General features: G+C 35.7%; 1 protein-coding gene across 1 annotated transcript in view; it reads left to right on the top strand.

Annotated features, from left to right (window-relative positions):
* The first annotated feature begins 1,332 nt into the window (after window positions 1–1,332).
* The window catches only part of LOC145248199 (uncharacterized), an 85,449-nt gene continuing 60,280 nt past the window's right edge, over window positions 1,333–26,501 (top strand). The window contains exon 1 of the mRNA XM_080110062.1: window positions 1,333–1,692. The gene's annotated coding sequence lies outside the window, so the exon portion shown is untranslated. The remainder of the gene's footprint in view (window positions 1,693–26,501) is intronic.

The following is a 26,501-nucleotide window of genomic DNA, read 5'->3' as shown; positions in this document are numbered from 1 at the left end:
AGAAGTGCCTCTACGATTAGAATATCGATGGGACTGTCCCCGGTATATTTAGCAAGCCAGAGTGCTCTTTATCTAGAACGCTAGCTTTTCAAATTCTATTTTCCGACCCTTGTGTCACATCATTCCGCAATAGAAGTGTGATAAATAGCTTCATCTTTTCTCAAAACGTTTGTTAGACTTGAACGTAACTAGTCAATCACTCGTTTGTTTTCTTTCTTCTGTGTTTAATGATTTTCCTTTACTTTTTTTTATGTTTCGCTACATTCTGTTTCTACGACGTATGTGTGCGTTTGTGTGCACATGTATGCATGCATGTGTATGTATACGTGTATGTGTATATGTGTGCGTGCGCATGCGCGTGTATGTGGGTGTGTTAAAAGAGAAACAACAGATAAATGTACCTATTTACTATGCCTCCCCACGGGACAGAGTTAGACACCAGGGTCGTTTTTTAACGTGGAGAAAAGGTACAAAAATAAAAATTGTCTCAGTCGTGAAGGATTTCTCCTCCACCGAAAGAGAACAAGAAAATGAAGTGCAGCATCTGCAGAACAGATACTACACTTTGATCTTGACCAAAAGGCCAAGGATCTAGCTGGAAAAAATAGCGAACAAAAATAGAATTTTCATACAATGGCTTAAGAATTTAATTTAACGAACACGGTTAGAGAAACATCTCTATAGACAGAAAAAAAAGGAGGAAACAAAAAGTAAAGAAGAAAGAAAAGTCAAACCAACTGATGTTAAATAACGATGAAAAAAACGGATTGAATATGGGGCGGATGAAACACAGAAAAGAAAGAAAAAGAAAACGAAAAAAAAAACGAAAGAGGAAGGAAAAAAGTACAAAGGGTCAGGTTAGGCAAACGATAGATAGATAGATAGATAGATAGATAGATAGATAGATAGATAGATAGATAGATAGATAGATAGAAAACGCAGGGAAACCCGACTTTTACGAGATAAAAAAAGAAAAACAGAAAGAAACTAACGAACAAAAAGGAAAACAGAAATAAAGGAAAAAGAAGAGAAACGGCCAATTTAACGTCGATGTAACAAAATACAGAAAGAAAGAAAGAAAGAAAGAAAGAAAGAAAGAAAAACTCGAGAGGGGAATAAAATTCAACTTGATTCGTATGAGCAGAAGGAAAGAAAAGAAAGAAAGAAAGAAATGAAAGGAAAAACGTAAAAATAAACGAAAAAAAAAAAAAAGGATGAGGGAACGGATAAGAACTGGAGAATTAAGTGTATCCGGATGAATAGAAACATTGCACTACAGAGATCAAAACAAAACAATTATGCGATTGTCATTTTGAAGAGAGGAAATACAGAAAAGAGGCCGATGCGCAGATGTCTGCGCACAAGGACTTAAAGTTTCTACGAAAAGATAATGGCTAAATGAATGGATCGGGTAGGGAGTACAACCAATGAAAATAAATAGCGCGAAATAAAACATTTGTAAGCGTTAATCAAAACAGAGAAATTAGGAGAAAAAGGAAAGAAAAGCCATCGTTTAATGAGAAAACGGATGTTTGAAGCATAGAGAGAGGAAGGGAGAAAGAGAGAGAGAGAGAGAGGGGGGGAGTAAAGATCAGGACGGTATTTGCACTACGACGTTGTTAACGTTGTGGACACTATTGTCAGACTATCAACTTCTTAAATTGGGTTAGAATTAGACTGCAAGGCAAAAAGGTAAGAATTATTTAATTATACTCTTCCAATTTGTGATTTTCAAACTTTCCAAGTGTTTTGTATTTTATTCCAGTTCATTTAAGCTTCTTATATACATATATATATATATATATATATATATATATATATATATATATATATATATATATATACACACACACACACACACACACACACACGAGGGACATTCCAAAAGTAAAGCGTCCTATTTATTTTAAACTAAAAAATTGAAGGCCTATGAAGACGGAAGTGGTACCATTAAAACGAGCAACCTTTTATGCTCGAGGATTTATTTTTTTCTACATAGTCATCACCATTCTCAATGCACAGGCGTCCGGGGCGCGCTTTGTCATACGAAGGTCGTTCCAAAAGTAAAGCCTCCTATTTTTTTTCTTAACTCAAAAAGCTGAAGAGCTATGAAGACAGTAGTGGTGCCATTAAAACGAGCGACCTTTTGTGCTCCAGAATTTATTTTTCTACATAGTCACCACCATTTTCTTTCCACTGCGTCTACTGCTTTTCTACGTCTACTGTTTGATTTCCTAAAGATTTTGAAATAGTTCTTCGAAAGGTTCGGTTGAAATTAATACGCCATATAGTTTGAATAGTATTCGCGTGACCAAACTACCTTGCAGAGGCAGCTCTCCAGAAAAAGAAATACCAATCTTTATGACTTCTACATATATACTTTTTTTTTTTTTTACTTTTTCGCTTTAAGCAAGCTGTCTTGCTACTTGAACGTAAGGAGCTACTATTTGGGATCATGTATACAGGGGATTGTGAAGTGTTAGGTAGCAAGATGTTTGTTCACATTACATTTAAACCTCGGCCTGTCAGTATAGTCAGTGAAACCGGAAAAAGGGATGGAATTTCAAAGTCTAGCAGTTCTAAGTAAGAAACTATTAGAGTAGAAATGCTTTCGAAATCTAGGGATCTCAACAGTTAAGGGGTGTGATTTTGCTACTTGACGGGTTGATATGGATATAAAATACATAAATGAGGTACCGCTGCCACATCTGGGGGAGTTGCTGTTCAAAGTATCATTTCTTTCCTTGACAATATAAAAAATCGACTTCGCAATCTAGTGGGGGTGATCTCTTTTATTCTCTCCAGACTCTTTCTCACAGAAGAGACATGCTAGTCTTTCTCTCTTCCATCGTTCTTTCTATAAAAAGTGTTGACACTTGAAGACGTTCTCGCCGAGAACAGCCTTCTTACCACATCCACAAAGAATTTCCTTTTCTTTCTCCGAATAACTACCCATCTGTGAAACACATAACTACGGAAATACTTCCCTACAGGCTACAACAAACTGTCTTCGTAAATAATCAAAGGTGTCTATTCTATTCATCTGTTTCAATTTTTTCGTCATTCAACTGAAAATCCAGCCATCACATTAAACCTTATCCTCGAGTAGATTTTTACCTTGATAAGTGGTTATATTACATGCGGACGCGCGTGAGGGAGCGTGCATATAAGGGTTGAATAAACGTGGAAGTTGTGGCCATTTTTAGCCCTAACGGCAAAGTCTAAAGGCAACTTACTTCAATAGACACACGATGTTTTCGTGTATTGCTTATGTAGATACGATATCAGTCGAAAAGGTCAACTAATTTGCATACTGGTTTTGAAAAAGGACATTTTATTAATTAACTATTATTTGTTAACGTTTTTGTTTTTAAATAGGCGATTATTTTTATTTTAATACAACAAATAATTTTGTTTCACAACATTGTTTTCTTTCCTGGCGGCAGCGGCGGCGGTGGCGGCGGTATGTTATGCTCGTAAACTTCATAGTTATGACGTTTTACACCGTTTTTTTTTTTTTTTTCACTGAAGAGCAGGCTTTTACACCAAGACTAGTGAGCATAGTCAAAGAATCTATTAGATGAAAAGCACCTGGCGTAGGATAGTTGCTGTGTCAAGCAGAACTGACTTCTGGAGTACAGTGATATTGTACTTGATTCTTTAAAGGAATAAATTATATTATATATTATGAATTTTGGAATATAAACTTTTGTCATTTATTCTACATATTGCTCTGTAATCACATTGAGCTTCTTATGTAAGGATTGATATATAATAAGAAAATATATTTCTACAGAAATATATATATATATATATATATATATATATATATATATATATATATATATATATATATATATATATATATATATATATATGATTTTATAATTGATGTCGGGTTTAAACTATACACGATGTGAGCTCTTTATATTCAATACGGGATTTTAGTGTGTAAATATTTGAGCTCGATTATTAAAGGTGACATGTGATCACGCTATAACTGCCTGAGTTGTACTATATAAATATTTGAGTACTTTGTATAAATTTACATAAGGTCATTGATATATTGATGATGGGTTGTTAGGTTCCTTTGTTAAATGTGACATGAGGTCACAGATGTGAGAACTTTTCTTAACAGTTATATATGGCAACACTATTAATGCCAGGGTTCAACTAGATACTTTTTTTAATTACATGAGATCAGAGTCATGATGCTATATCAGGAGTCTGACTTCATGAGTTTGACTTCATCTACTATTTCTTTAGTGTCATATTATTAATGGCTGTTTTAATGGTGTTTGTAGGTGTGTGTTGAGCAACAAAGAAAGTGGTAGTAGGCAGACTGGCTCGAACCCCTGACGCAAAGGCGGAGAAGAAAATGAAAGAAAATCTGACGTCTTACCGCTACTCCATGACACAACCGGAAGTTCGGAACGTTAAAATTAGGCAAAGTCAATCTAACCGATATGATGACTTGCAAAAATGGCTCGCAAAAAATCGACCCCTTCTTGTAGGAAACTGCTCAGTGAGGGTGAAGGAATTAATGTTTTAGGCCAATTTTTCGATATTTGTCGTCCGAGAGTTCGAGCTTCAAAATGATACCAATCACGTAAAAATTCGTCGCCTTTATCGAAAGTTTTAGGCAAACAACATACATACATACATACATACATACATACATACATAGATTTAAACAGACAGGTGAGATTTATATTATTGAGTGAAGCCCCTGTGTTACAATGGCATGAAGTCTCGCAATTGCTGCTTTATTAAGATCCAAGCACCTCTGTCACGGGTTACACTACTAATATTAATGCATAAAGATCTGGGTACCTTGTTTAAATTTTCACATGTTTAAACGATTAATGAACGTTAATGATATGGATTGGTTTGTCAGTCGAATGATGAAGAATGTTATAAGAGGATTGAAAGTAATGAAATAAGTAACATTTAACACCTATGATGCTTATTTATGGTAAGTAAGGCTATTACAACAGCATATTCTTTCCATTGTTTTGACTCTCGAGTGTGTATCTGTTGATATCTTATATGCTGTTATATAGAGTTGTGTGGTTCTCGGTTGATTGTGTCTAACTGTGTCGGATATATACTCAAACATCAAAAGAATGAAAAGAATATTGTTGTCATAGCCCTAATGATAAGTATTCGTTGGTGTGGTGACGTCCACGTTAAAATCTGCGGGGAGGCAGTCCGGTAGTAATGTGTTACACAAACAGGAAAGAAACAATGTTCATGGAAAGTACGTCTGATACTAGGCACATGAAAGAAGAAATAAAAGTTTTTTCTTCCTCTTTCGGTGGAAAGAAGAGTTTTCCAGTGAATGTCTTACAAGGAGGAACCTAAGATTGGAGTCCAGTCGAGCATCTTCCATTAAAGTAATGATATAGTAGAGAAAGACTGCCAGTGTTTCTTCTGTTGCCTTTTCAACAAAATAAACACTGGCAGTCTTTCTGTTGTAGAACCCCGAAGAATCAAGATCAATTCTATCAGAGGAGACTTATCGGGAAAATGCAAAGCTCAACAAATTGTTTTGGGGCTTATGTAGAAATCAATAAAGAAAGAAAATAACGATATAAAACTATATACTGATATATATAGAGAGATTTTTTTCATTTATTCAATAAAGGTTATATAATGTTATAATTAGGGATGTAGGGTAAGTGATAACTCTTTATATCATGGTATTTCGAAGCTTAATGCTTCTCATCAGAAGAGGAGAGATGATAGGTGTTAAATGTTTTTGACTCCTAATGGGGGGTATGATACCAATGATTTCAACGATTGTTTTTATAACCACAAGTTATAATAGCTAACCAATGAAAAGCTTCCAAAGTTAGTATAAAAATTGTCGAATTTTGGATTCAATCAGTTCGCCGCCATCTTTGTTACTGGGAATTACTTAACACTCAAGATCGGAACTGCACTGATTCTTCACCGCCATCTTTGTTCAACATAATGTCTCAATACTTAACAATAGGTAACGTAATAGGAATGCGACGTCTAGTGATAGCTACATTAGGAGTGAAATAAAATATTGATGCTGTTTGGGTGAACTGAATTGATCTCTGTGATATAGGAAGAGTATGGTTTTATAGCTTTATAATGAAGGTAGATATATATCATATCTGTCATGGTGGGTTTCGCATGATTTACGCTTGCGTAATATTTCCGTAAAAAGATTACAGTAAACACAAAACTTTTTCTATGTATATTTATGCATACGTATATATATTTGTTTTAAAAAATTGCCTACCAAACTCCTCTGTCAGTTTTTTTTTTGTCTGCAGACATGAAACTTAATATATAGAGTATTCGAAGCCATGCGAAACTTTATATTTGGGTTTAGACGGAGAAAATCGGTGCAAAAGTGTGAAAATTTAACAAATGGAATTTGCCAGGTAACGGTCGAACGACGGCATAAGGAATATGCATGCGTACCGTGATAGCTATTGGTCCATGTCTTAATTTTTACCCGTGCAGCAAGCATGTCTTCATAGCTCAAGCATTAACGTCAAAGGAAAAAAGTAAATCGTAAGCTAAACGTTTTGGTTTCGATTCTCGGTGATGGCGCACGAATCAATTTTTTTTTTTTTTTTTTTTTTAACTTTTTAAATTATTACTATATATAGTTTGGAACTCAATCGCGCGTCTCACATGAAAATAATGGCAAAGTAGAGAAAGATTAACAATCTTTCCTGTAGGGAAGAAACTGTCGCGAAAGAAAATATTTAAATTGGAAAGTCGATTTTCTACTCCAAGAGACAACTGTCTGTCTGTGTATCCCGTTTTAATTTTACTTCAGCATGTAAGTTCTCAGAAATCAAAAGTCTGATACTAACACTTGATTTCTACATGAGATATACAGATAATCAAGTGTTCTATTAAACTATGTGTTAATTAATTGTTGGAATTCTTTGAGATGAGTAATTTGTATATTTTATTTATTTACCTAGCATGGGTTCCCGGCGTTGCCCGGGTATTTGGAGATGTATGTTGAGCAAAAAAAAAAAGTGGTTAATTTTTTTAACTTTGACCCCTATTATGACCCCTTAAAATTTATTATTTTGAACTTAAATTAAGTTATTAAGTTAGATCCATGTCCAATGAATCTATAACTAAAATTTCAAGTGTTTAGACCCAAAATTGTCAGAGGAGTTTGGTAGAGTTCTCAAAGGTCAAATCGTTGAACTTTGACCCCTTAATCGCAAAATTTCTGGCCGAAAATCGATCACATCGATTTTCCTAAATCTCAGTACCCTGTGTATCAAATTTCGAGTCAGTAGACTAAAAATTGACAGAGTTATTGCGTAGGGAAATGTACAAACACAACACACAGACACAGATACACAGACAGACAGACAGACACTTTCACTTTTATAGATATATAGATAGATTTATTTGCGAACTATTATCCTCATCTTTAGTTATTGTTGTTTCACGACGTTTCGGCCAAATATTCCTCTGGGCTTCGTCAGGTGGTTAACCGCGATTGAATAGGAAACAACAACTTTTAAGACGAGGATGACAGTCTGCAAATAATAAATAAAATATACAATTTAGTCATCTCAAAGAATTTCAAAAATCAAATGATATATACTATTCGGTACGGACATGACAATGAAAGGCTAGATAACAAAAAACTTGGATTTATAAGACCAAAACAATCCAACCTTGATCGCCCCTTCGAGGCCCGTGGCGTAGTGGATAGAGACGTTGAATCTCTACAGTTCTAGGTGAGCATTGTCTGAAGATAGCCATAGCCGGTCAGAGGATTAGTTGGCCAAAACGTGGTAAGACGACAAGAGATTCAGCATTCTTATCCCATCGCGGTTAATAACCTGACGAAGGCCAGAGGAATAGGTGGGCGAAACGTTGTTTAACAACAACTATAAAAGATGAGGATAATAGTCCGCAAATAAATAAATAAAATATTAAATTCTACTTTACCTCTCAAACGTTAAGTAAGTAAAGAAGCGAAGACATTAATTTTTCTCTCGCCAATTAACCAGTTAAAAATGCTATAGTATATCTTTCTTGTAGTCTCTTGGCCTTATACTGGATTCCAGGACAAGTGTAACGGGAGTCGTTAATCTTCTTCAATAGTGTCGTTACATTTTAACACTCGGTGAGATAGTCGCGAGGAAGCAAATAAAAAAAGAATGGAAAGAAATTCGACACAGGCTATTTTTTTTTTTTTCAGTTTAAAAATAAAAAGGCATTTATTAGCGTTACTTTCAAACAACGCCTGCGTCTTGTTCATTTTGCATTTCCTCTCGCGCCGACACATGATTAACCAAACGCTACCGCGTAAAACGCGTGTTTTAAAAAGTTTCTCACGCCGCCACCTGGCTGCACGTTCTTTTCACATCGGCACAACTTGCCGGTCCCTCGCTGCATACGTGCGTTCCCGTCTCTTGCCGCCCACGTGCGTCCTAATTTGTTTTCTTTTTTCTTTCCTTCTCTACCTCCGCTATAATGTCACTACGCGCACTGGCTCGGTCATTTGCATATGTGTCATGCGACTGCGGCTGCTGCTATAATGCGTGTCAGCGGCGCTGTTACACAAGAATTCATCTGGTCTGGTGAAGTATTCAGCTACATGAGGTAACATCACTAAGAGAAACGTGTGGCACAGTCATGCTGAGGGAATCTTAATTTGCTTACGAATACTGTCATTTTCGATATTTGGTCAGGGTTTATTTTTAGGGGGAAGTATCCTTCGTGTCAGGTTATACTGTCAAGCCTTCATGCAGAGAAACTGGAGACAACCGAGAATGACGTTTAGTAGGTAATTCGAACTCTATCGATCTGTCATTCTGTGTGTGCACTTAGTACTTTTACGTTATAAAACGCAGGAAAGTAAACTTCAGCTGAATAATCAACTATATTTGACGATTGTCGTAAAAGAGACATCTACTATAAAAAGAAGAAAAAAATTATCTAATACATAAAATTATCTCATCCAGTTTTGTCTTGTTTTTATAATCTGTTGTTATATAGCATTTAGCTGACAAATCGAAAATTTAATCCGGATTATTCAATTTTCATTACTTATTGTTGTAACATGTCATCTATACATATAAAATAATTTCAGTTTTCCTTTCTAAATTCAGCAACCGCACACTTTCGATGCACATCTTTTCCAGTTAGCACTAGCATCACTTCCTACAGCCTGTCTCACGAAAATACTTTTGCATTTTTTCTTATAACAAAAATGATTATATTTATTCCGAGATTATTGCCTCTTCCAAATAGATGGAATCAACCATTTCCCTCCCTATAATACATATACTTACACACCACCACTGTACACCGAGTCAATATTTTAAATAGGGAAACAATTTCAGCGCGTCGCTATATATGGCATAATCACGTTGACAAACCGGTTCTCGTTATATCACCGCAATTAAGCAACGTTGAGCTTGGTCAGTAGCAGATAGGCGACCATTTGGGAATACCAGGTACTGTATACAGATGTCGTCAACACCTCTCGGCAAGAACTGCAAACCCCTAACGTCGTCATCTCCTCTGATCGGAATATACATGTGGCTGGGGTCCGCTTGTGAATTTGATATTCCCATGATACTTCCTCAGGTCAGAGACATGTAAAATTCATACGCTGATCTTTTCTATTTCTGTTATTTATTTCTGCACATATTTCCATACATAATACAAACATCTCACGTTTATTTTGTTATCACATGAAGTAATTCATGCTATCACAAAAAAAAATATTGTCGTTTCTTTAAACGACCATTAAACATTCTGTATTGAATTGTGTGTAATTAAATAAACAATAACACATTGTTCGTATTGTTTAGATTATCCGGAATATTGTTCTCATTTTCGGTTTTATTTTTCATAATGTTTCAGTCGATGTAACCTCTGACCTTCTTCAGGCGTATTTTGTTGAACTGTTCTTACAGTGGGAGAGAACTAAAAACCCTAAAAGGATTTCCACTTACTTGCTTTGGGGAGTGCTGAAAAAAAAGTGAATTCCAACGACGTCGTGGAGAAAAAAAAAGAGGGTAAGATATTCGAGTCATTTGCTTTTTAGCGTTCGTGGGAATTGCTTTGCTATTAAGTCACCAAACATATATGTCCGCATCAAAAAACAACACAAATAGTGAAATAGATATGCAACAAAAAGTAAACAAAAAAATGTAACGTTGTTATTAGTTTTTTAAATGGACCAAACGTTGTGTGTAGACACTCGCAAAGAAAAACTTTGATACGAATTTTTTTTTTTTTTTTTTTAGCTAAAAGAAAAACAGTTATTTATTCCGTTCGGTTTCATATGTAAGTCGCCGACATGCATTCAGAACGCGACACCACATGGTTGCTCTTTCTTCCCATTTCCTGATTATATAGCAATCCTTTGTATTTTTGTTGTTGTTTGTTTGTTTGTTTGTTTTTTGTTTGTTTGTTTGTTTGTTTGTTTGTTTGCTTTTAGCTACAATCCGCTGTTAGGTGGTAATAGTTCTCTCTAAGACCATGATCGATCGGCTCGCTTTCAAAAGGGGTACAAGGAGGAGACGCGTGCTTGTCAAGCATGCCTTCCAACTCGCTACGCATTTTTTTCTTTTCTTTTTCCTCTTCCCTTTTCCTTCGATATTGATGCCGATACATGCATTTCATTTCGTGGCGTCACATTAACTCGGCACGTGAATCGTCAATATGTGTACGTATTTAAATGACAGAGCCGGCGACCACGTTATACTACTCCACGGATCTAATACATAATACAAAATTCCGATTAAAAATCATCACATGTCATGATTAAACATGTTTACTTGTATTCTTTGTCAGACATTAGACTATTACATCGCCGAATTTAAATAGCGGTTAACATCAAGGTTTACTCTAGCTTTGGGGGTGTGGGGGCGGTGTATTCATTTTTCTTACTGTTACCTATAATCCTATTTCTTTGCATTCCACCGACCAGCTTCACTGGAATGAAACAACTTTTGAAATTGCCTCCTTCTGTAAAGATTTCTCCTCCACAGACCGAGGACATAACACGAAAAAAACAAATCGTTTTTGTTTTGTTTTTTTTGGGGGGGGAGTTGTCTTTAATGAAAGGTACTAACTTTACAATTAAATTAGCAACCGATGCTTATCAGAAGAAAAAAAATCATCCTTGTTTTATTTTAGGTTTAGATAAGATTTTCAGGAGGGACACATTAATAATTTGTTTTTAAAAATAAAATTTGGGGAGAGTGGATGGACAATTAATAATTTGTTTTTAACAATATTTTTTATTATTAACAGATAAGAATATCAAACTGGTTTTCCTATTTAGAATGGTTTGTTTTTGTTTTGTTTTGTTTTATTTTATTTTATTGTTGTTGCTTTTGGGGGGGGGGTTGTATTTCAGTTGAATTCAGCTCATCTCATGTGTGTCCGATCCGTTCCTAACTGCAAATCCTCGTCAGTTGTCGCAAACGTAAAACTGTCCCTATACTAACTCTGACTCCTAAATTTATTGACTTAAAATAAGAAAACCCCATGTCTGGCCTTTTGTCCAAGAGAGACCGATAAGCAGAAAGAAAACTCACTTTCTCGGTCCCTCTTAGCTGATCACCTATCTTGTTTCAAACTGCCTATTAGTAACTTGATGAATCACTTCTAACACCTGTCATGGCTTTTTTTCTTTTACTTCCAATAGCTTTTTCTTTTTCTTTTTTTAGCAAATCACTTCCTAACACTCTGGATGTAAGACTGCATTCTATCACAATAACACTTCATGTTCAGATCTCATCCATGACTATTTTCCATAAAATTAGATGAACATGAGGCAATGAGAGACTTTTTTAGTGGTGTCAAGACAGGAGAATAACGGCATAAATGTTTTTGTTAATAAAAGAAAAAAATGCCGACCCGGATTTCATTTATTTATTTATTGTCTGTTTGTTTCTGCAACGTTACACACGCAGTCTGACGTCCTTCGTCTCGGTTCAAAGGCATACTGGCTCTAGTGGAAAACGCTCAACCCGTGAGAATAAGAATTAGGGGATCAAAAGTTGCTGTGACCCGATGGGGCTACAAAACTGATCCAACAATCTGTGAATGTGGAGAGGAGGACTACACGATGCAACTCGGCCTTGTTTGCTCTCTCCTGCCCAAACGGTGCAGCTTCAAAGATCTTTCAGAATACAGCAATAATACAAAGCACGGCATAAAACAAAAGGCGGGAAACTGTTGCATGACTACATGCTTCAAAGACACGCAAAGAAGAAGAACCAGCAGCAACTTGCATGTCAATCTTTTAGCTTTCTAAATACGGCATTCATTTTATCAACGTGCAAACGTCTTCACGATAAGTGCGTACGAAATGCCATCGCTTTTCGTCTTGACCTAAGAATTTGCTAGTTGCACAAATGTCGGTGTCAAACGAGCATTGAACTCTTTCGTATGCATCCCATTACGTGGCCTCGTGGGAGATGTCTTTTTCTCTTCGCTGCAACTTCTATCTTACAGAAGAGATGTTGCGAGTTTGTCTCTGCTTTATCGCTATTTTCATGGAAAGTGTTCGACTGAGTTTCAATCTATGGTCTCCCCCTCGCCAAACTTTCACAAGAAACACTCGTATAGCTGAAAACACTATCAATAATTCCCCCAGTCTTTATCTGTGCTTAAACCTAAACGTATATTCCATGTACAAAGCTTCTTTCTTAGAACTGCACGTCTGTGGAATTGTCCTCCGTTTTCCTGCTTTCCAGCCGTCTATAATATGGTTGTCTTCAAGTCCAACGTAAACAAGTTTCTGATGAGCCGTTCCACTTAAGTTAACAAATTTACCGAACTTCCATTACTATCGATTACTATATTGTCCATTTGACTACTGTTCACTCTTTAACCCTTATCCTTGAGTGTCCTCTCGGCCTTGATAAGTGGTGACGCCTATGTTAAAAAAGAAAAATGACCGCCCGATTGGTTCCTCAAATTACATGGATGAATAGAAGGATTACCAGTTAGCAAGTTCTTACTAAACATCAATAAAGTTTTGTAGATGGAGACTTTTTGATAATCGCTCAAAAATCGAAAATTAAACAAAATACCGGTAGAAACCCACCCAATAAGCATCAATAATCACGCGAAAATACAATGTTCCACTAGAATTTTGTTTATTTCTTTTATTTTTGAGCGATTATTTAGACTCTCCAGATGACCGTCTAATGTCGACCATTTCTTTCTTATTCTAACTTGACTCGGCACTACTTGTGTTTCAAACTAAAAAGACGCTTTAAAAGAAGTGAAAATACACAAAACGTATGCAGGTAGGTAAAAGAGTTATTTACCTTTTTTTTATTTGTTATATATTTGTTTGTTTGTTGTTGTTGTTGTTGTTGTTGTTGTTGTTGTTGTTGTTGTTTTTTTTTTTGTTTTGTTTTTTTGGTAGTTTTTTGTTTGTTTGTTTTTTCTTTGTTTTGTTTGTTTTTGTTGATTTTATGTTTTATTATTTATTTATTTATTGCCACTTTTTCGTTTTGTTGTGTGTGCTGCAAAATGCCCCAAAAAATTAAGACAGAAAAGAGAGCGAAAAGGGAATAAAAATGGTAATTTACGTGTTTAGGACGTGTATGGGTTCAGGTCTGGGAACAGAAGTAAACATGTGTCCGCTTTATTCCAGGCAATGCCGAATAATCCTGCTAATCTAAATAAATGCTATCACGTTTAATAGTGGAATCAACAAAAAATGCTGTGCGTTAAAAGAATGTTTCGTAGATGACATTTAAACAAAATTGTGATCTGTGCAAACTTTATTTATAGAACTTATTTAAGGAGGACGTTTACTAATACTACTATTTCAAACATTTGCTACTTCACTCTAATCTGATTTTCTTTCGCATTTTGTTTTTTGTTTTTGTTTTTTTGTTTTTTTTGCATTCATTTTAGTTTAGTTTAATTGGTTTTAATAGAAAAATATTTTTTTACGCAAGGGCAAATACATGTTATATATAATTTAGTATGAAAAATAATATCGTTCCGTTTTCTTTTTTTTTTTTTTTTTTCACTTTGTTGCAAAAATGTCACAAGTAAATTGTTAGTTATTAACTTTACATTGCTCTTACAAGGCAAGAACTGGCAATTATTAGAACAGGTACTTATTTTTTCGTTATTTTTTTAGCTGTTTTTTCTTTTGTTTCTTTTCTTTTGTTTCTTTTCTTTTATTTTATATGGGTTTCGTTTTTATGTATTTGCTTTTACGGAGTGTTATTAGTAATCTTTTCGGGTTTTTTATTTTATTTATTCGTTTTTATATTTTAAAGTATTTTTTTGCTTATTTTGTTGGTTTTTTTTTTGCATCTTGTACATATTTTCGTACTTTTTTTTCAGGGTATTTATTAATTTATTCGTTTTTCGTTTTGTTCGTTTGTTTTATCGATGTTTTTTAATTATTTTATTTTATTTTTGTGTTTGTATATTTCTATTGGAGGATTTGTGTTATTTAATTTGGAGGTGCTTTTATGTATTTGTTTTTAATGAGTATTTATTTATTTATTTATTTATTTATTTACGTAGTGTGTGTAGTCCTGTGTTTTCAGGATATTTAGTTGTTTATTTGTTCTTGAATTTTTATTTTATTAAATTTTTATATTTTAAAAGCAGAAAGACGTCTATTGCCTCCCCCAACTTCCAAATTCCACAGTTTTCATATTTTCATTTTTTTCTGGATAATATCATCGATTACAAACTTAATATTCCGATTTAACTGTATTTTATACGTAATTTCATTCTAAAATGGATAAGTATCGAAAATTTCATGAAAATCTGACCATTAGTTAATTTTTGCTAGATTTATTAAATACGGGTACGTTTTCACGTTCGGAATGTCTACTACATGGGAACGTTATTTTAAAGCGTCAATTATGTAAACACGATTTTCATCTCGCAATTTCATTATTTTCGTTCGATGAAAAAAAATTTTTTTAATTATTACTGGTTTATTTTGCCCTTCTTTTAAATGGTACAAAAGTTATACTGATAATATTCATTTATAATAAAGTTACATCGTGTTACATATAGGGTGGGGTAATTCTGTGGTGAATTTTGGCAGTCCCTAGAGATTAGTTTTCAATTATAACGTTCTGCTAAATTGAACACACTTTCATCGAGAAAAAAATCGCGATTATCTCACGTGACTGGTGAATATTCCCGTCTAAAAGGAACTTTCTTAGCCCCCGCCTCTCTCTGATCTATTTTTTCTTTAATAAATTATTCATTGCCTTTGGTAGCAATTATTTGTTGTAAATTTAAAACAAATCGGAAAACTACTTGTCTGCCCCAAATATAAATGTCATATTGGTAATATCCTATTTTAGCGTCGGAAAAAAACATGCGACTATAATCATTTAAAATAACTTACTTAAACCAATTTAATTTAAACAAAACAAATATATTTTTTCCAATTTTACGAATTGTTTTATTGAAATTCTGAATGTACAAGTTAGACTCGTTGACGTGTCAGGTGTTGTTTTTATTTATAACCAAAACAACGCATTTTTTATGATGGCCAGAAAGTGGGTGTTCAATTTAGTAGAACGTTATAATTAAAAACTGATTCCCGACGAAAAAAAATATAAAAAAAATTATTTTTTTAAATTGTTTTTTAAGCTGAAAGTTAAGCCTATAATCGATGCGATTAACCGGTAATATTTATTGGTTTCTACCGGTACTTTGTTTTATATTTATTTTCAAGTCATTATTGAAACTTCAAATATTTAAGGGGTCAATTCCCGGCCATTTTTATTGTTCTTTTTTAACATTAGATACTATTTGTTTGGGACCAAATAAAGGTTTTAATTAATGTAAGTAAAATCACTAAAAACTTATTTAACTAGACGGATGAGTAACTTATATTGTCTTTGATAACGGTTACTTGTTATATATTTGATTTTTCTTCTTTTTTTACCAATTTTTTCGGGGGGGGGGGGGTATTGTAAAACGAATCACCAAAAATGCCCAAATTAAAAGCATATTTTTTCTTTTAAATTTATTTAACTCCATTAAAACCTTTTTGTGCATGTGTATAAAAATAATGTTTTAGTTTATTATTTGTCAGGTTTTTTTGTTTTGTTTTTTTTTTAGAGGAGAGGTTATTTTTAACAGTAATGTTTACCCTTGTTTAAAAGCATAAGTCAAGAGACACAAAAATATTTTCATAAAAACGTAAACTAAAATTTAATATATTCCTGAATGTTGTTCAATTTTTTGCATCAATAACTTTTATTATACTTATGAAATTCGGTGCAACTACATCGAAATAGAGAAATTCGAAATTTTGGGTCCCCCGACAAAAGGAGGGTGGACCTGTAAATTCACCCTTGTCCATTTGTCTGTCAGCACTTTTCTCAATAACTACACCTTGGAATTTTTTTACATGTTGCACAAACATTAAACATGATATGAGTAAAAAAAAAAGTAACAGAACGGATTTTCCGGGAAAACTCCGGTTGTCCCCCCCCCAAGAATGCCTTGCGGGTTACATGGCTAAAATTGACACTTTTGTGCTTATTAAAAAAATTGATGACTTAGATTTTTATAAAACTTTCTGAAAAGTTGTAACTAACTGATTTCTATATAATTTTGTTTGTCAATACTTCGCGATAACTCTTGGGTGTACCCCAGGGACTCTTTTAGGGCTAATAAAGACTCCATTTTTTTTTTTTTTTCTATTTTACCATATTTGTCCAAAATTTTCTATGTATGCCTACTTAGCAGTTTTGCACGGTGCTGAACTCAAATTTAAATATGTTAAGGCCTTGGGGACTTTTGGGGTTAAATGAGGCGAGGCCAAATTCTGAACTTAGTCATTTTGTATGCCTCGTTCACTGTACACTCACGGGGGGGTGCATGCTTCACTTGTTAATAGTGAATTTCAAGGCAAATCAATGGCCTCTACTTAATGTCATGTTACAGTAATGAATATATCCAAAAATTACGAAAAGCGATAAAGTAGAAAACAATTATTAAAGAAACATTTTTGGACGAAAATAAAATGTTTAACTAAAAAACACCGGAGAGTTCCAAGGGAGGTAAATAGCGTTTAACTATTATTGGAATTATTAATGAGTCACTAACGGTGTGCCCTGTGATTGGATGAAAAAACAACCAATCACAGACATCTCTTTTTAGATTCCTCCCAACCCCTCGAGAGCTGTTATTTCGAATACTCTTCCTCTTTTGCTTGTTGAAGCCTAGAAGACAACACGTGTTTTTCAGTCTTCTCCGCCATTCATACCGGATACGTAGAAGTTTCGACAGCAATTGCAGCACCAAAGAATTCAAGGCTTCCCTTTTTTACCTCAACCTGGCCAAACTAAAAAAAAAGCTTCAACCAGAACTTACTCCCATACTTACGAAACTGTTTAAATGTTGCCTTAAGGAGAAGTGCTTTCCAACACTCTGGAAAACCTCATCAGTATGCCCTGTATTTAAGAACTCAGGTGATAAGTCATCTCCCTCTCAGTACAGACCAATAAGTCTCCTGTGTGTCATGAATAAGTTGCTGGAATCCATATTAAATAAAGAAATAGTCAACCACCTCAGCAGAAATAACCTTCTTAGTGACACGCAATGTGGTTTCCGTTCTGCAAGATCTACAGAAGATGTGCTAACGGTTATATCTCATAGGATTAGTGAATCTCTTGACAAAGGCTTCCTTTCCAGGGCAATTGCTCTCGACATATCAAAGGCCTTCGACAAGGTATGGCATAAAGGCCTACTTCACAAGATCTCCAGCTACGGTATAACTGGAAATATTCTCTCTATCATTAAATCATTTCTCTCTGATCATAAGAGTAGTGGTTGATGGACAAAAATCAGAGGCCTGCGGTATTAATGCTGGAGTTCCTCAAGAGTCCATCCTGGGCCCAATTCTCTTCCTGATCTACATCAATGATCTCCTTAAACACATACTTAAATCATTCGTTGACATCTATGCTGATGGCACGATCATCTATGGCAACACATCAAAGGCTGTAAATGACAAAGCTCTCTCTGATTCTTTCTCCACTGATCTTGAACGAGTGGTTCAGTGGGGGGAAGACGTGGCTGGTTACCTTTTAATGCAGCTAAAACCAAACTCCTATCTTTATATCATCAACGCTCTGATCCCCATCTGGCATCAATTGAAATGGGTGGCTCTCGTCTAGGAGAAGCCCCATGTTTTGACAAGCTTCTGGGCTTGACCTTTGCTCCTGATCTGAAATGGAACACGTACATCAAATCTGTTGCCAAGGTCGCTGGAAAGATGGTGGGATCCTTCTACCGCTCCAGAAGATATCTCACTACTGATGCAATTCTCTATCTATATAAAAGCCAAGTACGTCCAAGGATGGAATACTGCTGCCACATCTGGGTAGGAGCTGCTAAAAACAGCCTATCCTGCCTTGACGGAGTACAAAATAGACTTCATGGCTTAGTGGGGCATGCCCTTTTCTCTTCCCTGCAACCTCTCTCCCACAGAAAAGACGTTGCAAGCCTATCTTTGTTTTATCGTTATTTCCATGGCAGGTGCTCGTCTGAACTCCAATCTCTGATACCTCCCTCGCCAATCTTTTACGAAAAACACCCGTCTAGCTGAACTCACTGTCAAAAACTTTCCCCACTCTTTATCTATGCCTAAATCAAAACGTAGATTCCATGAACAAAGCTTCTTTCTTAGAACTGCACGCCTGTGGAACTCTGTTCCGTCTGCCTGCTTCCCTCCTGACTACAACTTGGATGTCTTCAAGTCCAACGTAAATAAATTCCTGATGAACCGCCCCCTTAAGTAGACACTTTATTAAATCTCCACACTAACGTACTGTACTTACAATAACCCTTATCCCTGAGTGGCGTCCGGGCCTTGATAAGTGGTGACCACCTTGTAAAAAATTTTTTTTTTTAAATAAAAAATAAAAACTCCACAGGAAACCAACAACGTTAAAAGGACGATTCATAGATGTTCCGCAAAAGCGACTGTTTTTGCAAAGAAGCATTCTTTTTTCCTTCTCTTTTCCTATCAATACAAGTTTTCTTATAACAACTTCATCTGCGTTGTTTCTTTCTTCTTGTCGACGTCACATTATTTTTGTTATCGTCTATAGTTGGGAAAATCCCAATACTATTGCTATTTTTTAATAAATTGTAAAACATAACTCGGTTACTTCCCTTGTTATTATGTCATTTCTTCTCAAAGAAATATGGCGCCAATTTTTAGGATAAAGATCGAAAATTCGTGTTTTTTTGTTGTTGTTTTTTTTTAATAATGCAGTAATATTTAAGTACTTCTGTCATACTAATTAAGTAAATATCATTGCTTTTTAGTTAAAATTAACACAAAAATTCAGTAGACACCATTGTTGTTTTTGTTTTTTTGTAAATGAATTTTTTTTTGTGTTTTCCGAATTTCGCTATTAATAGTGTAGTTGCACCCAAAATTCATTACTTAGCCAGATTTTGGTGTTTATGTGGAATACGGGCCGTGCTGAAATAATAGCGTTATTATTTACAAATCCGTCCTTAAATAAATTATCCAACAGATTTTTCTATACTTTTGATTGAGAAGGATATATTTCCAGTAACTTTGTATTTAAATTGTTTCCTTGAATTTAAATTGTTTTCATTTTGTAAAATATTTATCGTTCGATGTTAATTTGTTTGATGGTTGTTTGCTTATTCGTCAAATTCACCAAGACAACAGCGCAGTGATCGTTAGCGGTGGGAATTGGGGAGAATTTGACTATTCAAAAGTACGACTCAACAAGAATTTGTTTACATTGCACTTGAAGAGGACCAGATTATAGTTAGTTGGAAAGAAGGCCGGCGGACAGAGTTCCACGGGTGGCAGTTCTAGGAAAGAAGCTTTGTTCATGGAATCTGTATTTAGATTTAGGCACAGATAGAGAGTGGGTAAAACTGTTGATAGTAGTTGTAGCTAGACGAGTGTTTTGTGAAAATTTGGAAATGAGACACCATAGATTGAAGCTCAGACGAGCACTTGCCATAAAAATAGCGATAGAGCAGAGATAGGCTCGCAATGTCTGTGCTATGGCGAAAAAAGTTCGCAGGAGGAGAAAAGGGTATCACAAACTAGATTTCGAAGCTGATTTTGAACTTTGTTAAGGCAGAATAGGGTTGTGTGTGTGTGTGTGTGTGTGTGTTGTGTATGGGTGTATGTGTGTCGTAAATCTTTACAAACCTTATGTAACTTTTCAGTGCTAATGCACTTGCTGATCTGCGCTATTTTTAAAATCGTATTCCAAGTTTAAGTAAAGTTTTATGATATGTTTTTTTATTCAATTGTAAGGTTAAAGTTCAGAATAGGTACAAAACACCCTCCCCTCCCCATGTTAAGAATGGCTTTTTAAATAATAACGTTATTATTTCAGCACGGATCAATAAGTGCATGAGTACCAACTTTTCTTTAACTCTTTAGATTAAAGTTTGGAAGATATGCAGGTACACCGCCCCTCCATATAAACTCCATATGTTTATAGTTCTTTCTTTCTAAGACCAAAGATTTAGAACTAAATTACAGAATTATATATATGTGTGTGTGTGTGTGTGTGTGTGTGTGTGTGTGTGTGTGTGTGTGTGTGTGTGTGTGTGTGTGTGTGTGTGAGTGAGTGTGTGAAAAAGAATACAAGAATGTCTGTATAGGCAAGAAAGATTTTGTTTCATGTCAATTTTTTTTTAATCTGAAAAATATAAATTTTTAGGTGGGCGGTGGTACCGCGACATATCTTAGCCAACAAAAAGAAACCCGTAACTTTTCTCGTACACACTATATGTATAAAATGTAACTGATACTTATAAAACGTTGTTCGTTTATAAATTAGTGAGTAGACTCGCCTGCTGTTCTCAACCTAAAATCTATGCTGTTTGTCTAATTGCAGCGACGTCTTTGATGGTTCGGGAATGCAATTGACTCCCAGAGTGGAGAGGGGGGTGATTAATTTGCGATATAGTCCTCCCTTCCTCTCTTCCTGAGAGTGGTGCAAACGTAATTGGTGACAGCTGAGGACGTAGACGAGAACCGTCGAGGGAGGGGGTGGATTGTGCTGAATTCTCAAGTCTACAAGTTGTCGGTCTTCGACGGTGCGTTCACGATTGGTCAACCATCTCGTGCGTAGTGTTGCGGTTTTCCCACAAGATCAGGAGATTTTGTTTGGAATCTTGCTAGTAAGAATTGAATCTAGCAGTTTGTTTGTTTGTTTGTTATTTGCTTTTTTTTTTTCACTTAGTAGTATGTAAGTATCGAACGGACTTGTCTGCAATTCCTGGTAGGAGCGCTTCGGGCAATCGGCAATAAACTATTACTACCCTTCTGAAGGATGCTTGAGAGGATGGTCTTTTAGAACTAAGCCAAACCACAACGCATCCCGACAAAGAAGAGTCTTGACCAGAATTGTGCCAATGCGAAGTTGGACTGAAAATAGCTGGCACACAGCCAATTCAAAAGTATCTATTAGTACATATGTTTGTTTGTTTGTTTGTTTGTTTTTTCTTTCTCATTTTTTTTTGTTTGTTTTTTTTTTTTTGTTTTTTGTTTGTTTGTTTTTTGTTTTTGTTTTTTTTTCCTGTATACACGTTGTTACGGTAAAATCCGATACTTGACGATCAGAAAACGAAATATTAAGTATTCGAAACAAATGCAGCACTGCAGCAGCAACTGACGCAGGCAGTTTAAAAAAAACAAACTAATTTCTGAATTAGTGACAGCTATTCAGCTTTAACAGAAGTAGCAGCAGCAGACAGTGCTGTACTTCCTCCCTTTTTTTTCTTTTTTTTTTCTTCACTTCTCTTATTCGTTTCTCTCTCCCATTTTCTCTTCTTCATATCGCAAATCGGACCGGAAATACGTACTTCGTTTTTATTATGTAGGACGATGGGCGTTCCAAAAGTAACACCTATTTCTTTTTTTTTTTCTTCTTCTTCTTCTTCTTCTTCTTCTTCTTCTTCTTCTTTTTTCTTTTTTTTTTTCGGACGAATATATCAGAAATTATATGTGCAAAGATCGTACAGTTTATTTAGCAAAAATTTACCAACATACTCTAGCTGCTAATCAGTCAAAATTCTTTAGTGACAGTTAAGACTAACAAAAAAAAACTCTAGAGGTGGGCACAGAACAGAATGAGTCACACGCTTTGACGACCATAGCGGTGAACGCTTCCACGGTGCAGTAATCTACCGTCTGGCGGACGTGCTTGTTGGTTTTAGTCTCGATAACGCCCCAGAAGAAACAATGAAGGTTGAAATTGATGGTGTTTGGCAGCCACAAGTTTGGTTACCAATGGTGATAACTATTGTTGAGCACCGAGGCCTGGGTCTTCCTCGCCTTGTATGCAAGAGCATTCTTGCTGAAAGACGTAGAAGCGCATGGTGGCAATGTCGTTTATTCAGGGCTTCACCACACGCCTCAACTCCACTTGGTATTTCGTTTACATTTTATTCAAGTGTTGGATTTTGCTGCAACACTCTGTATACATACTCGTGCAGTAAACTTTTCAATAAATTCCTTAACGATCTTTTTTTTTTCTGGCTGCTGGAAAAATGCTTCTGTGGTACCAGTTTACAAGAATTGTAGCGAAAGAACTGACCCATTAAATTATCACCCCATTAGCCTCCTCTCTCTTTTCGCCAAAATATTTGAATCCTCACTTAATCAAGCTCTAGTCCAACTCTTCACAGCTACTACACTTCTGTCTAACAAGCAGTATGGATTTAGGCAAGCCTATTTTACTGCAGATATCCTAACTGTAATCTCTGAACGTATATACCATGCAATGGATAAGACAGGGGAGGCTAGGGTAGTAGTATCCCTAGATATTTCTAAGACATTTGACAGCATATAGCACGATGGTCTTCTCATGAAAATCAGATCATATGGTATTACTGAATGAATACTTAATATAATTAAATCTTTTTTTTTAAAATAAGAGAAGAATCAAGGTTGTCCTCGATGGTCGTGCATCAAAACAATACGATATAACTGCAAGTGTGCATCAGGAATCGATCCTTGGACCTTTATTATTCCTGATTTCTATAAATGACCTCTTCGATAAAATTGTCTCTGAGATGGATATATTTGCTGACGATACCACGGTCTGTAACAGACATGAGAGGAAAACGAATAAATACATATCCAAGGCAATGGCGAAAACGCTATAGGAAGACCACCAGTCTGTAGTGCAATTGGGACCAAACATGGCTGGTAACATTCGATGCTACCAAGACTAAGCTTTAAGCTTTGCTTTAATAATTACAAGAAACCTTCTCAACCACTGATAGCCATGGCTAATGATACATCACCTGAAAGTACTTCGTTTAAACTCCTCGGCTTAACGTTCACAGAGAATAGATACATTGAGGTCATTGCCAAGGTTGCTTCAAAGAAGGTTGCTTCTTTCTACCGCGCTATTTACTTACGTTGCCACTAGTCTCACACTCTTGGACTGGGTTTAAAAGAGAGTTGCCAATCTAATAGGCCCCGCACTGTCAGCTAGGCTCCAACCTCTGTTCCATCGACGAAATGTCACATCCCTTCGCCTGTTTTACAAGTACTTTAATTAAGTGCTCCGATGAAATACAAAGTGAGGGACACTCTTATACCTCATTTATTCACTCATCTCCGATCGCCAGAACCTATGTCTGCTCCAGGATTGACCTCCCTTTACCAATCCACATCTCCTCCTTTACTCCACGCTGGTCTTGCTATGACTTGGGGCTTCCTGTTTTTTTTCCCCCCTCTTTTTCTCTTTCCCATCTCTCTTTCTATCTCGCTTGCTCGTTCATTCATGCCAACTTATGCGCTCGTACATTCTTATCCAGCGACATATCAACCTGTTTCTTCTTTCTATATCTCCTCTTTCCCTTTCCATCTCTATCCCTATAGATATAACTGTCTTCAGACACACGATTCAAAGAAACGCACATTTCTCGACTACCATTTAGGTATTTTCACATTTCTTTTGAGGGGTGAGAGAAACATCAACAATACTTTGCATATTAAGATAAAACATTCATTACGGAAGACCTAATTAAGAAAACCACATCGACTAAAACGAATGAGTGAAAACAACAAAAAAAAATGCCCTTACCTCGCTTCTCGTTCTCGTCTGTTTTTTTCGTGCACTTTTTGCACGGGTCTTAGCTATGTCCTAAAAGTTCAATTTGGATCCTTTTTTTTCTTTATCGATTTTATTTATTTTTAATAGTCCTTTTTATTTCAAATTTAATTTTAACAAAATTTCTGTTCTTTTTTTCAAGAAACCAGAGTCCCAAACACTTTTAAAAAAAATGTGTTCGTGATTACTCATTCACGCATTTAGAAATGTAACATCCTGTATCAATTGCACCATAAATGTAATATAGCCCCTGGTTGTGTTCGTCGATTTCGGCTCACGGGACCATAGATGCAACCCAGCAGGGCTAGGGCGTACAAACGGGCATGAAAATGTGCACTAACCCTAAGTCCCGGTGGCTATACTATGGGCTCTGTCTAGTGGTGGACCCTTCAAAATGTAATCAGATGCTTACTGGTTATTGGAAACTACCGCTCTGATACTCTGCGCATGCAAAACGTGCACGACCCCAAGTCTGTGTGGAAACAGTTTTATTTTCAGCTTGCCGTTTGTTGTCAGATGCTGCTGTTGAATTCATCTCTCGTAGGTGCTCTGGTGACTGCCTGGTATACTGCTTTTCTCAGCTGCAACTTGGCGTCGGGTTCAGGATAGATCTGAAATCAACTGGTTACTTTCAAACCGATATGCAATCAATAATAATTCTCGAGATCATTTCTTATGAACAAAAATAATTATTGCATAAAATCATCACGGTAAATTTCATACAAGAAAAGCTTTGGGTTGTTAACGGCTTTCTGATGCAGGACGTTTTCACTTAAGTCCATTTAGACAATTTACCAGCTAGGAACAAGAGTCTTTCAACTTAGTTCTTATGGGGGTTTTGCCCTTGGGCAAGAGCCCAAGGCAATGCGTTCTCTTCAATGCCAGTCAGCTAAATCCCTCGTTTCTCATAACATAATGGTTTTTATTAAATCAGCGTCTATCCCTCCCATCTTTTCGGGATCACTATTTCTCCTCTCCAGGGATTACTCTTCCCTTTCTCTGTCCCATTATTTTATATTATTTTTCTTTTCTCTTTTCTTGTGAATCTCTTCTTTCTCTATCTTAACCATATCTCTCTTTAATAATTTTTTTTTTCTTTCTTTCTCTCCAACTCAATTAATTTTTCTCTTGAAGAAACTGTAATGCTCTCCTATCTTTCGGTTTTAATTTCTATCACTTACACAGGGGGTCTGGCACTGAAATATGACAGGTGGACCAATGACAATATTTCCTAGATACCAAGTCAGACTTTTCTTCGCCATGTTAACTTTACTGTTCTTTTCTGTTTATCATGTCGACAATAAAGATATATTCCAGTCTTTGGAGAAAAGAATGAATTCCTTAAACCCCATGTCAAACACCCCACCCAACTCCCAGCCCGTAAGCAAGGTAAATGGGTGCTAACCGGGCATAAAACATTGTTATATCACAAACCAAACGTGACTTTACTTTCAACGCATTTGTCTTCAGTTAATCATCGCCATCTTCAGTAGAGTCGTTGCCCGGGTATTTAGAGGTGTATATTGACAAAAAAAAAAGCCGTCAATTTTTTTAACTTTGACCCCTATTATGACCCCTTAAAATTTATTGTTTTGGGTTCAAATCAACTTATTAAGTTAGATCCATGTCCAATGAACCTATATCTAAAATTTCAAGTGCGTAGACCCAAAATTGTCGGAGGAGTTTGGTAGAGTTCTCAAAGGTCAAATCGTTGAACTTTGACTCCTTAATCGCAAAATTTCTGGCCGAAAATCGATCACATCGATTTTCCCAAATCTCAGTACTCTGTATATCAAATTTTGAGTCTGTAGACTAAAAATTGACAGAGTTATTGCGTAGGGAAATGTACACAGACACACACACACAGACACTTTCATTTTTATAGATATATAGATTTATCTATGTATCTATCTCGATATGTCTAACCCCTCTCTCTCTCTCTCTCTCTCTCTCTCTCTCTCTCTCTCTCTCTCTCTCTCTCTCTCTCTCTCTCTCTCTCTGTGTTTCATTTTACTTCAGTCAAAGTTCTCAGAAATAGGAGACGGAGAGGTGGGGGCTTCCAAGAGTTAACACTTGATTTCTATATGAACTACACAAATATTCAAATATTCCCCTGAAGTTTTCCTTTACATCTTAAACACTGAGTTAGTATCGCAGTTAAGAACATAATTTTCCTCTCTCCAATTAACCATTTAAATATGTTATAGTATATCTTTTTTGTGACCACTTGATCTTACTGGATTCCAGAACAAGAACTTATCTAGTTTGATGGAGTATCCAGCTTTATGCTGTTATTTGAGGTAACATCACTTGGAGAAGGAGCACCATTTCTCGTAAAAACAAGTGTAGGTTAACCATACTGAG

Source organism: Euprymna scolopes, chromosome 26 (genome assembly GCF_053919585.1).
Source record: "Euprymna scolopes isolate OS-2025 chromosome 26, ASM5391958v1, whole genome shotgun sequence".
NCBI classification, from domain to species: domain Eukaryota; kingdom Metazoa; phylum Mollusca; class Cephalopoda; order Sepiida; family Sepiolidae; genus Euprymna; species Euprymna scolopes.
This window is presented reverse-complemented; position numbering and strand designations above follow the sequence as displayed.